The sequence below is a fragment of the Sinocyclocheilus anshuiensis genome, unplaced genomic scaffold, assembly GCF_001515605.1.
Source record: "Sinocyclocheilus anshuiensis isolate Anshui unplaced genomic scaffold, SAMN03320099.WGS_v1.1 scaffold3163, whole genome shotgun sequence".
NCBI lineage: Eukaryota > Metazoa > Chordata > Actinopteri > Cypriniformes > Cyprinidae > Sinocyclocheilus > Sinocyclocheilus anshuiensis.
Genome location: NW_015542737.1, coordinates 250,738 through 260,230, shown reverse-complemented (window position 1 = coordinate 260,230; position 9,493 = coordinate 250,738). Strand labels below are relative to the sequence as shown.

The following is a 9,493-nucleotide window of genomic DNA, read 5'->3' as shown; positions in this document are numbered from 1 at the left end:
GGCCTCTTCTGTCCACGAGTCTGCTCCTGAGGCCTCTTCTGTCCACGAGTCTGCTCCAGAGGCCTCTTCTGTCCATGAATCTGCCTCGGAGGCCTCTCCTGTCCATGAATCTGCCCCAGTGGCCTCTCCTGCCAATGAGTCTGTCTCAGAGCCCTCTCCTATCCACGAGTAGGGACAGCGCCAGTTTGGAGACACTTATTGATAAGAGACACCAAACCAGGTCCAATTGAATCAATGATTAATTTTAAGAATCTCGGGTGAATAATATCGTTAGAACAAAATGAGGATTTGAGCTTGTCAAACACCTCCTTCAATGCCTGGAAATTGATAGGTTTGAAAGCATCCCAAAAGGCAGAGGCAGATGACAAGGTTGGAGAGACAGTAATAAGCAGTTTTTAAGACTGTTCTAGCTCCTTACTAGAAAGACCAGTCATGTATTCATTGTTTTACTGTAAAGGTCAAACTAAGCCTTTGCTTTCCAGTTTGCCATATTCAATAGGCCTTAAATTTATTTTCTGGAGAGCCTAATTGGTACTCGATTTCCATTGGATCTCAAGCTATGCAGTAAGAAATCTCTTGTACATTACACAAAGTGTCCCCAAGTAAATCATCGTCTTCCTTGGAAGAATTTTCATTTATGTATTTGGAAGATGCTTTCAACTGAAGTAACTTTCAGTGTATTTAAGATATATACCATATTTACACATATTCATCAGCATGTGCGTTCCTAGTGTGGGAAACCCATAACTGCGGTCTTACTAGCACCATGCTTTACCAGCTGAGCTACAGAAACTTTGTGATTAGAATTTAACTGAAATAGAGTTGCAAAAATCAATATTATAACCAATGGTCAGCACCATTAGATGAGCATTGTAGTTTTATATCTCTGAAGCAACAAAACCCAAAAGAAGCACATTTGTCAATGTGTTTGTTGTGCAGAAAGACCTTCTCCTGAGGATTGCTGGATGATTTTTCTAGGTTTAAAAGTAACGACAGCAGGAGGACTCTCAGGTCACATTCACCTAGAAGCAAATGGATCAATATCCATTCTCTGCTCTTGATCAAAACTCAACCTAGATACATCATTGCTCAAATCTGTTGTCACCTAGAGTAATTTAATAACTGCTTGAGCAACAATGCGATTTATAGCCAAGTTACTCTGGGAAGAACCCGATAACAGTGTTTGCTCATTAAAAATCAATAAAACAAACACCAATATGCTCCATAGTCCTTCTGGTGATAGTTTTCATGGTAATATTTATGTCAAACTTGTGTAATAAGATGCTTCTGTGGATGTATTGGTTGGTTGATGCTTTGATAAGTTGATTTAAATTAAGAAAACTGAAATGTTCTTCCTTCTTACCTGCAGGTTTTGCGAGTGGTCCGTCTAATAAAGATTTCTCCAGCATTGGAAGACTTTGTGTATAAGATTTTTGGTCCAGGGAAGAAACTCGGCAGTCTAGTGGTTTTCACTGCCAGTCTGCTCATAGTGATGTCTGCCATCAGTCTGCAGATGTTCTGCTTTGTGGAGGACTTGGATTGTTTCACCACATTTCCACGGGTAAATCTCCTTCTTTCTGGAGGCACAGAAAGTAGTTGTAGATCAAAAGATGAAATGTTAAAAAAAGTTGGTCTTGGAGGAGCAGATAAAGTTCTTGAAATCTGCAAATTACGATTGGAGATTTTGGTATCTTGACAATTTTTATTTGTGATTTAAATAGCTGAGATGTTAAAATACTTACAGTCGTCACGTCCGAAAAACACTGGTTAAATCTAGAGAAGAACTCGGAAACCAGCGTTGACCAAAATATCTCTAAATCTATTATACTACTTAATTTGTCAGTATGTAAGAAATGTATCGAGTTTTTTGATACTATGTGCTCATGAGAGGGGTTCTCATTAGTGGTGTCTTTTTATCCTCCGTTATTAGTGGGACTCCACTGATCCCAATGCGTGCTGGGATTTGGAGGGGCTCACATAAACAGATGCCGCTCATTTCCAAGGCAGGTGGCACGATAACCATTGAAGATAATGATGTTTACCCAGCTCCCTTGTCAATAGACCTGTTGCAAAATTATCTTCATCTGCAGTCACTCAGAGACAGTGTGACTGTGACCAGGCTTGGGACCAGCTGGGTTTAGACCTTCATTTGACTTCCATGGAAAAAAGGCCATGAAAATGTGGTCTCATATATATCTCCGTATGATGCTGAGACCTGGGGCACACTGTTTTTTCTTCTTCCTTATTTTTATTTGCATCCATTTCAGTGAATGTTGTGCTCTGCCTTGTCTTATTTTTGTCGTAGCACTGTCAGTCAAAAATCCTTGTATATACATGAGAATATATTTAGGAAAAGCGACAAACGTAAAATTGTTACCCTGCCTTGTTAGTTTTCAAATTTCCATTTTGTTTTGATGACTGGAAAGGTCAGGAGTCAGGACAATTAGTGCCATCTATCAAACTCATGAAAGCGTACATCTGTTATGCCTATTAAAGTTTTAGTTCAACCAGAAATAGTTTTTTCACCCTCGTGTTATTCCAACTGTGTATGACTTTCAAAATATCCAGATGAGGCACTGGGGGCTGTCAAGCTTGTAAAGGACTTTTGTTGTTTTCTCATAAAAGAATAAAGAAATACAGTCTGATAAAAAAAAAAAAATACAAACTGAAAAAAAAATACAGACTGATGATTTCTCTTTTTCTTTCCTGCAGGCATTTATGTCCATGTTCCAGATTCGTACACAGGAGGGATGGGTGGATGTCATGGATGAAACTCTGGTGGCAGTGGGACAGATGTGGGCTCCAGTGGTGGCCATATACTTCATTCTCTACCACCAGTTTGCCACACTGGTAAATATAACTATTTGTGCTTTTTCTGTAAGATAAAACAAAATGATTTCTATAGAATGCTGCAGTGATGACATATTTTTGTAGGCCAACTTGAAAGTTAGCATTACCCAGTCAAATTTTTCCATTGGCTTTTGCAATATTGCAAAAAATAAGCTCTGTAACCAACAAAAGTTTATAATTCCTACACATTTTGCTCATCATCATAGTCTTTACAATTTAATACAACACAACTTTAACACAAATTTTGAAGCCTAAATACAATCACCAGAATTAAAAATCTAAATGTAGGCAAACTTCACCACAGTTGCATGACTTCAATGTTACCACTATTAGGCTTCCGACAAAGTTATAATAGTTTGCAAGAGTGTGATTATAAACATGAGGCTATAAAAATGGACTAATGATTAGATTCATTTTCATGTTCAGCGTGATGATTTTTAAGGGCCTCGACAACCTGTAGTCCCTTTTAACCAACTCTAACTTTTGTTAGCAACTGCTTTTTTCAAAACAAGTTAAGCTTTTAAAAACCAAAAGGGGTTATTACTGATGTATTTTATTTTAAAGAATAAAACGGGAAAATATTTTGAGCTTGTGTTAACCACAGACCTTATTTCAGGTTTTAAACTAAAAACCCATTCAAAAAACACATTGACTTCAGGACAATGGAACCTGAAGTTATAAAGTGCTAAATGCTAACTTGTTTCTGGGCTTTAACCTACAAAAATGTGTAATACAGTATTTTGGTGATGCTATCCAAACATATACATTTGTGGTTAACCAGTGGGTTTTCGATGTTTCAAAATGTAATTCTGGAAACTAAACTTTAAAAAAAATTACAATTATCAACTCACAGTTGTTGCTCTGGCTCCTTTGGTGCAGGTTAAAACTATGGGAGCATGTGGTCGTAGGGTTTACTTAAGATTTACTTTAAAAGATAGCTGGCAATGTGTGATGGGACTTGTCTGAAGCCTGATCCACCTCATCACATTAATTTTCATTGTGGTATCCAATAAAGGACCTCCGTTCAATGTGTTGCACATGCTCTATGTGTTCCCAATTTCAGGGACACAGCAGCAAAGCAAATGCATCTAAAATGAAGCTTGCATTTGTGCTGCTGAGAGCTAACCAGACTTTTAGAAAATGAATCATCCTTCATCCTCCCTTCCCTCTCTCGATCTTCTGGCATACCTAGCCATCAAGAGAACATATTCAGAGATCCTGTAGCAGGTTGGATGTTAGTGAGAGCAGTATTCCAACCTCTAATGGACAGTTTTCTGTGGCTTGAAGAGATGCAGCACTCTAGCTGATGTCTAAGGTACTCCGGTATTTAGTGAATGTGAATAAAGCGGATCAGTCTGCGTGTAGGACTTTCTGTAGTACAGCAGTTGAGTACTGCCTGCTATGTTTTCTTCAGGCAGTAATTATAAAGACTTCAAGGAGGAAATCCTGGTTAGTTTTGTGACCATCTGACTGCTTGTTGCCTGAAAAACTTGTGTTGTGTATAGAGTGGACATGGATACATTTCTGTGCTGCCTCCTAACCATGAACAGAAACAAAAGAAACAACACTTGCTTAGGAAATACAGCAGTAAATTGCCTCTGGAAACATCCTAACACACATGCATTTTATAGTCGTCACACCTGGCATCAAACACTTCTTTCACCCGTATTTTTATCTTTAAAAAAACACGTCTTTGGGGCATTTCACAGCAACATCACGGCCCCTGTCACTCCCCATTACAGATATTATAAGCAAACATTTAACCATTGGTGTCTTGTTGTTGTTTTACCAACCACTGACATAAAATCTCCACAATGCAATGCATATACAGTATATAAGCATACTGCAAAGATAATGAATTATTTGAACATGAAATCTTAGCTATAGATTTATGTTAACCATTTCTTGGCAATATCCTCAGTTGAGAACAGAATGTACTCTGGATGTAATTGCACTATGGTCGTAATTATTTTTTTTCTTTTGTTTGACTTTTGACAAGTTTGAGTGAGTGAGGAGCAGCCGTTTAAATTTGACATTTGAATGAGAGTGCACACTAATGACAGAACAGACCGAGCATGTAATCAAGACATGGCTGAATCATTTATTAATTTCCTGTCACAAAAAAAAAGAAAGAAAATATGATGAAGAGAAAAGACACAATGCCTAATGCATTTGAGGACAGCTTTAGACACCTCACATATAAGGAGAAGTGTCATTAAATATCAAAGCACCGATGACATCTAAGGCACAGTCAGCTGTGATTGATTTACTACATTTTTGTTGTTGTTGTTGTTGTTGCTGTCCTGAGCATCTAATCTTTTGTTTGCTGTGTTTATGGTGAAATGTTTTTGTTTTCCTTTGGCTCTGACATGGCCACCATAGCATATTATTTTTCAAACGCTATTTTTATTGTTGGACCATAACTACATCTTGGACAGAACTCACGTTTGCATGACAGATTATCTGTTAACATCACCCCATGAGCACAATACATCTACTGACAATGTATGGCAGAGAATATTGAGGCCACATCACAGTGTTTATGTCTTAAAACTGCTGAGACCTGTTGATGTTCAGTTAAGATATGTGACCAATGAAAGAATTGTCTTAAATATCTTCAAATGGCTTATTTGTTTTGTCTAAACACTACTCTAAATGCATATAAGGATGTATTGGCAAATTGTAATGAAAGCTAAATTCAATATGTTCTTGTCTTTTAGATCCTTCTGAGTCTTTTTGTGGCTGTGATTTTGGACAATCTTGAGTTGGATGAAGACTTGAAGAAGTTAAAACAGGTAAGACATTGTTCTATTAATTTAGCTTATATTATACACCAGTTTGAAAGTTTGGGATTTTTTAAATGTTTTTGAAAGATGTCTCTTATGCTCACAAAGGATGCATTTATTTCATCATAAATACGGTTTAATTAAACTAATATTACAGTTTTACAAAATAATTGTTTTCTATTTTAATGTATTTTAAAATAAAGTTTATTTCTTTAACTTGTTAAATCCCTCCATTCACTGTCAGACTTAGCCTAACTAATAAGATCTAATTTAAAAGTAAATTAGGTTATAATACTTTCACAATGTGCTTTCTGAACTGTGGAATCACAATACATTCAAAAACATTCCTCAACAAGCACGATTATAGCCTTAAAAAAGTTTCATTTGTCTTCCCTGCATTTGAGGAAAATCAGCAAACAGGGTGAGCCGTGTTAATTAGTACAGTTCTCCATCTTGTTCTGTCTATTTTTACCTTTTTATGCAGCCGTGATGTGCAGGTAATGATGACTCATAGGATAATTAGCGTGAGAAAGCGTGACCCGTTTGGCAAGTGCACTTAGAAAAAACAAGGCACCTTCTTCATAGGATGCAAATGAACTTCTGCTGTGGCCAAATATCATAGGAAATGGCTTTTGAAAGCAATTAGAAGTCGGATGTATCTGTGGATAACAGCATGTCACCTCTCTCCTCGAGCACATCGGCAACATATTTCAGCAATTGTTGAAATTGTTGAGAGAGAGAAAGAGAGAGAGAAGCGAAAAGAAACCAGCAGCTCATCACAATTTGCATGATTACTTTTGCAATTTGTCATAAGAAACTTCAGTGTTACGAGATATGCAAGGACAATTGTAAAAGTAATAGTGTAAATTGAAAGGGAAGGCCACTGGTTTCCTGTGATTTCTCTTGTTCTCTATGCTTTTCTCACTCTGAGTAAATTACATGAGCTGTGTGGTCCTTCAATCCACCAGGCTGTCAAGCTCCAGGCATCTTCACATGCCCAGATCGGTTATCCCTCAGACACAGCTGACTGATCCACGGTTCCACCTGTAAAATTGCCTATTTTATAGGTGCTTCAAGCACAGATGGGGGCAATCCAAAAATAGAGCACTACATTGTGATTGCTCTCCAAGAATACAGGTGGCTTTTGTTAAGCACAATTCAATGGCTGACCTTAATTGAAGCAAAACCAGTTCTAGCTGATGTGGAACAAATAAAAACCGGACGTGTTTTTGTCCTTTCCCTCACAGTGACTTTATGACAGCTCTTCTGGGTTGTTTTTTCTTTCCATAGGCTTTTCCGTTGCTGCCTCAGAACCTCTGTCACCTTGTAATAAAGTCATCAGTAACTGTCTCCTAAAATGTTTGGCCACCTGCTAGATTGAAGGATTTCTGAAAATGGAGCATTAATCAAGACATTATATTTAACCTTCAGACTCTCACAGCATCAGAATAGACTTTTTTTTTTTGGCAGGGAATTGTTTGTCTGTTTGATTAGGCTTAGCTTTGTGTAATTTTTAGCATGTCCTTTTCATACTGAAAATAGAAACATTCATTCACCACTCATTTCCATTATACCACGAACAATAAACAATTAATTCAAACAATTAACCTAAGGTTATGATGTGTTATCATGTGTTATAATGCATTATTCTCTTCAAAGCCTTATCCCTTTTAATAGCTCAAGCCAAACTTTACACAAGCAAATATTTTTCTTTTTATGACATGCTGAATGTGTCTGAATCAATTCAACAGGATTGAAATGTTAAACTAAAGGAAGAACAGTGACTGTTGCACAACATTTTCAGAAGCCATTTTTTAAATGATGTATATGAAACAGTATTTTGCAGTGTTTTCCATTTTTATATATGTATAATTCTGTGTATTACTATTAAATAATATTAAATAAAATAAATACTTATTTTTTATGAACAATATATACATATACAGTGCCATTCAAACATTTTGGGTCAGTACGTTTTTTTTAGAGAAGTAGTACTTTTGTTCAGTAAGCATGCATTAATTAGATCACCAAATCAGCATATTAGAACGATTTCTGAAGGATCTTGAAGGATAAATGCAAACTATGAAAATTAAATACTTTCACATATACAGTACATTTGTGTGTTCCTGGTATTCCCTACATTATGAGGACCAAATGCCCCCCTTAGATAATAGTAATACCAGTATATTTTGACATTGTTGGGACATTTTTTTTTTTTACGTCTATGGGATGTCACCATAAAACATGGAAACCCAACGTGTGCGTGTGTGTGCATCTGTGTGTTTGCGTGTGCATGTGTGCATATTATATTAAAGAAAAAATTTATGTAAACCAAATGTATGACTAAGCTAGTTTTTGGTCAGCATGTTTTTTTTTAATCATGTTTCATCAAGATATTCCATCTTGTTTCAAGCTATAAATGTCAGACATGACACATGACAGTAACAGGATCTTGTTTTGATTAAAACAAAAGTAAAGCCATGGACAGTTCTAGAGAATTCTAATCTAGAGAATGTATCAGCGGGGCAGTTTTAAGGGTGTTATTTTTTAAATGGTTTATTTAGATTCCACAAATAGACCTGGTGGTTCCATTTCACTCTCACCACAGGATAGGGTAAGTGTTGAAATGAGTCTGGCCCTGATCTATCCTCCCACACTGTGATATTTTTGCCAGGAACAAAAATAACTGAAAAAAATTATTGTCTCATATTTTACCTTATTACTTTTCCATTTTATATTAGTTTGTGATTGCGTTTAGCAAAATTACAAACTTGGCACTTCATGAGCCAAGAGTGTCTTAAATAGGCATGACAAGTTTCCTGTGAAGAAATTTGCTGTACAACCTTGCACAATCCCTGCCAATCAGACCATATTTGATGTTTATTTACATGTATATATGTAGGCTATTTATTTATTTATTTATTTGGGATATTTGACAATTGGCAGAGCTACTCAGCACAGAACACCACATAAATAGAAAGTTTGTATTGATAGTAACAGCATTTCATTAAAAAAAAACTTTAAATAGAGAATCAGTATTGTTTGATTGTCCAATTGTGCCTTGAAATACGTTCCCAGTTCTCATACAATGAGCAATGGTGGCATATTTATTTTCCATGAGCAGCCTGTTGCTGTATCCCTCTTACATTCCCTCAGAAAATAGAACTATTTTCACAGGGATCCGTTCTCATGTCTTCAGTCAGAAAGATCTTGAGGCACTCCATGATGTTATTTGTTACTGTGGTTCCTTAAGGCTGCATGAGAGTGATTCAAAACTCAGGATATGCTTGTAGTGTTGTTTGTTGGACTCACTTTTTTTCAGAGCTTTAAATGGGCCTGTAGCGAATTAGCTCATTCTTGGGGAAATATGAATAATTAATCATAACTAGTTATAATTAATTATAAATATTTAGATCCGCTGTAGATATTTACTTGACCTCTCAGGGTCAACTGTCTGTCAATTCTAAGAACGTTAATTTCCTGGTTAAGGTAAATAACTTTCTTACTGTACAACTCTACACAGAGCTTGTAGCATAAATCTGCATGATAAGGGACTCCAGTTATGAGCACACAATGAACAACGTCAAGTGTGATACAAGATATAGCGCTTTTAACAATACAGATTGTGTCAAAGCAACTGAACAGCATTAATTAGGAAAATAGTGTCAATAATGCAAAATGACAATAGTAAACACAAATTTTTCAGTTACATGTAAACATGTAAATGGATTTAAAATTAGCTGAATGCTATTATTAAAACAAGGTAATCAATCTGGTATTAGGAACAAATAGTAGCACTCGTGATCAACTGTAAGATTTGTGTTGGGCAACACACCATGTCTGGTCACAGCTGCTGT

At 36.3% G+C, this 9,493-nt stretch overlaps 1 pseudogene; it reads left to right on the top strand.

The window, feature by feature from the left end:
• The window catches only part of LOC107694586 (sodium leak channel non-selective protein-like), a 65,202-nt pseudogene that overhangs the window by 9,475 nt on the left and 46,234 nt on the right, over nucleotides 1–9,493 (top strand).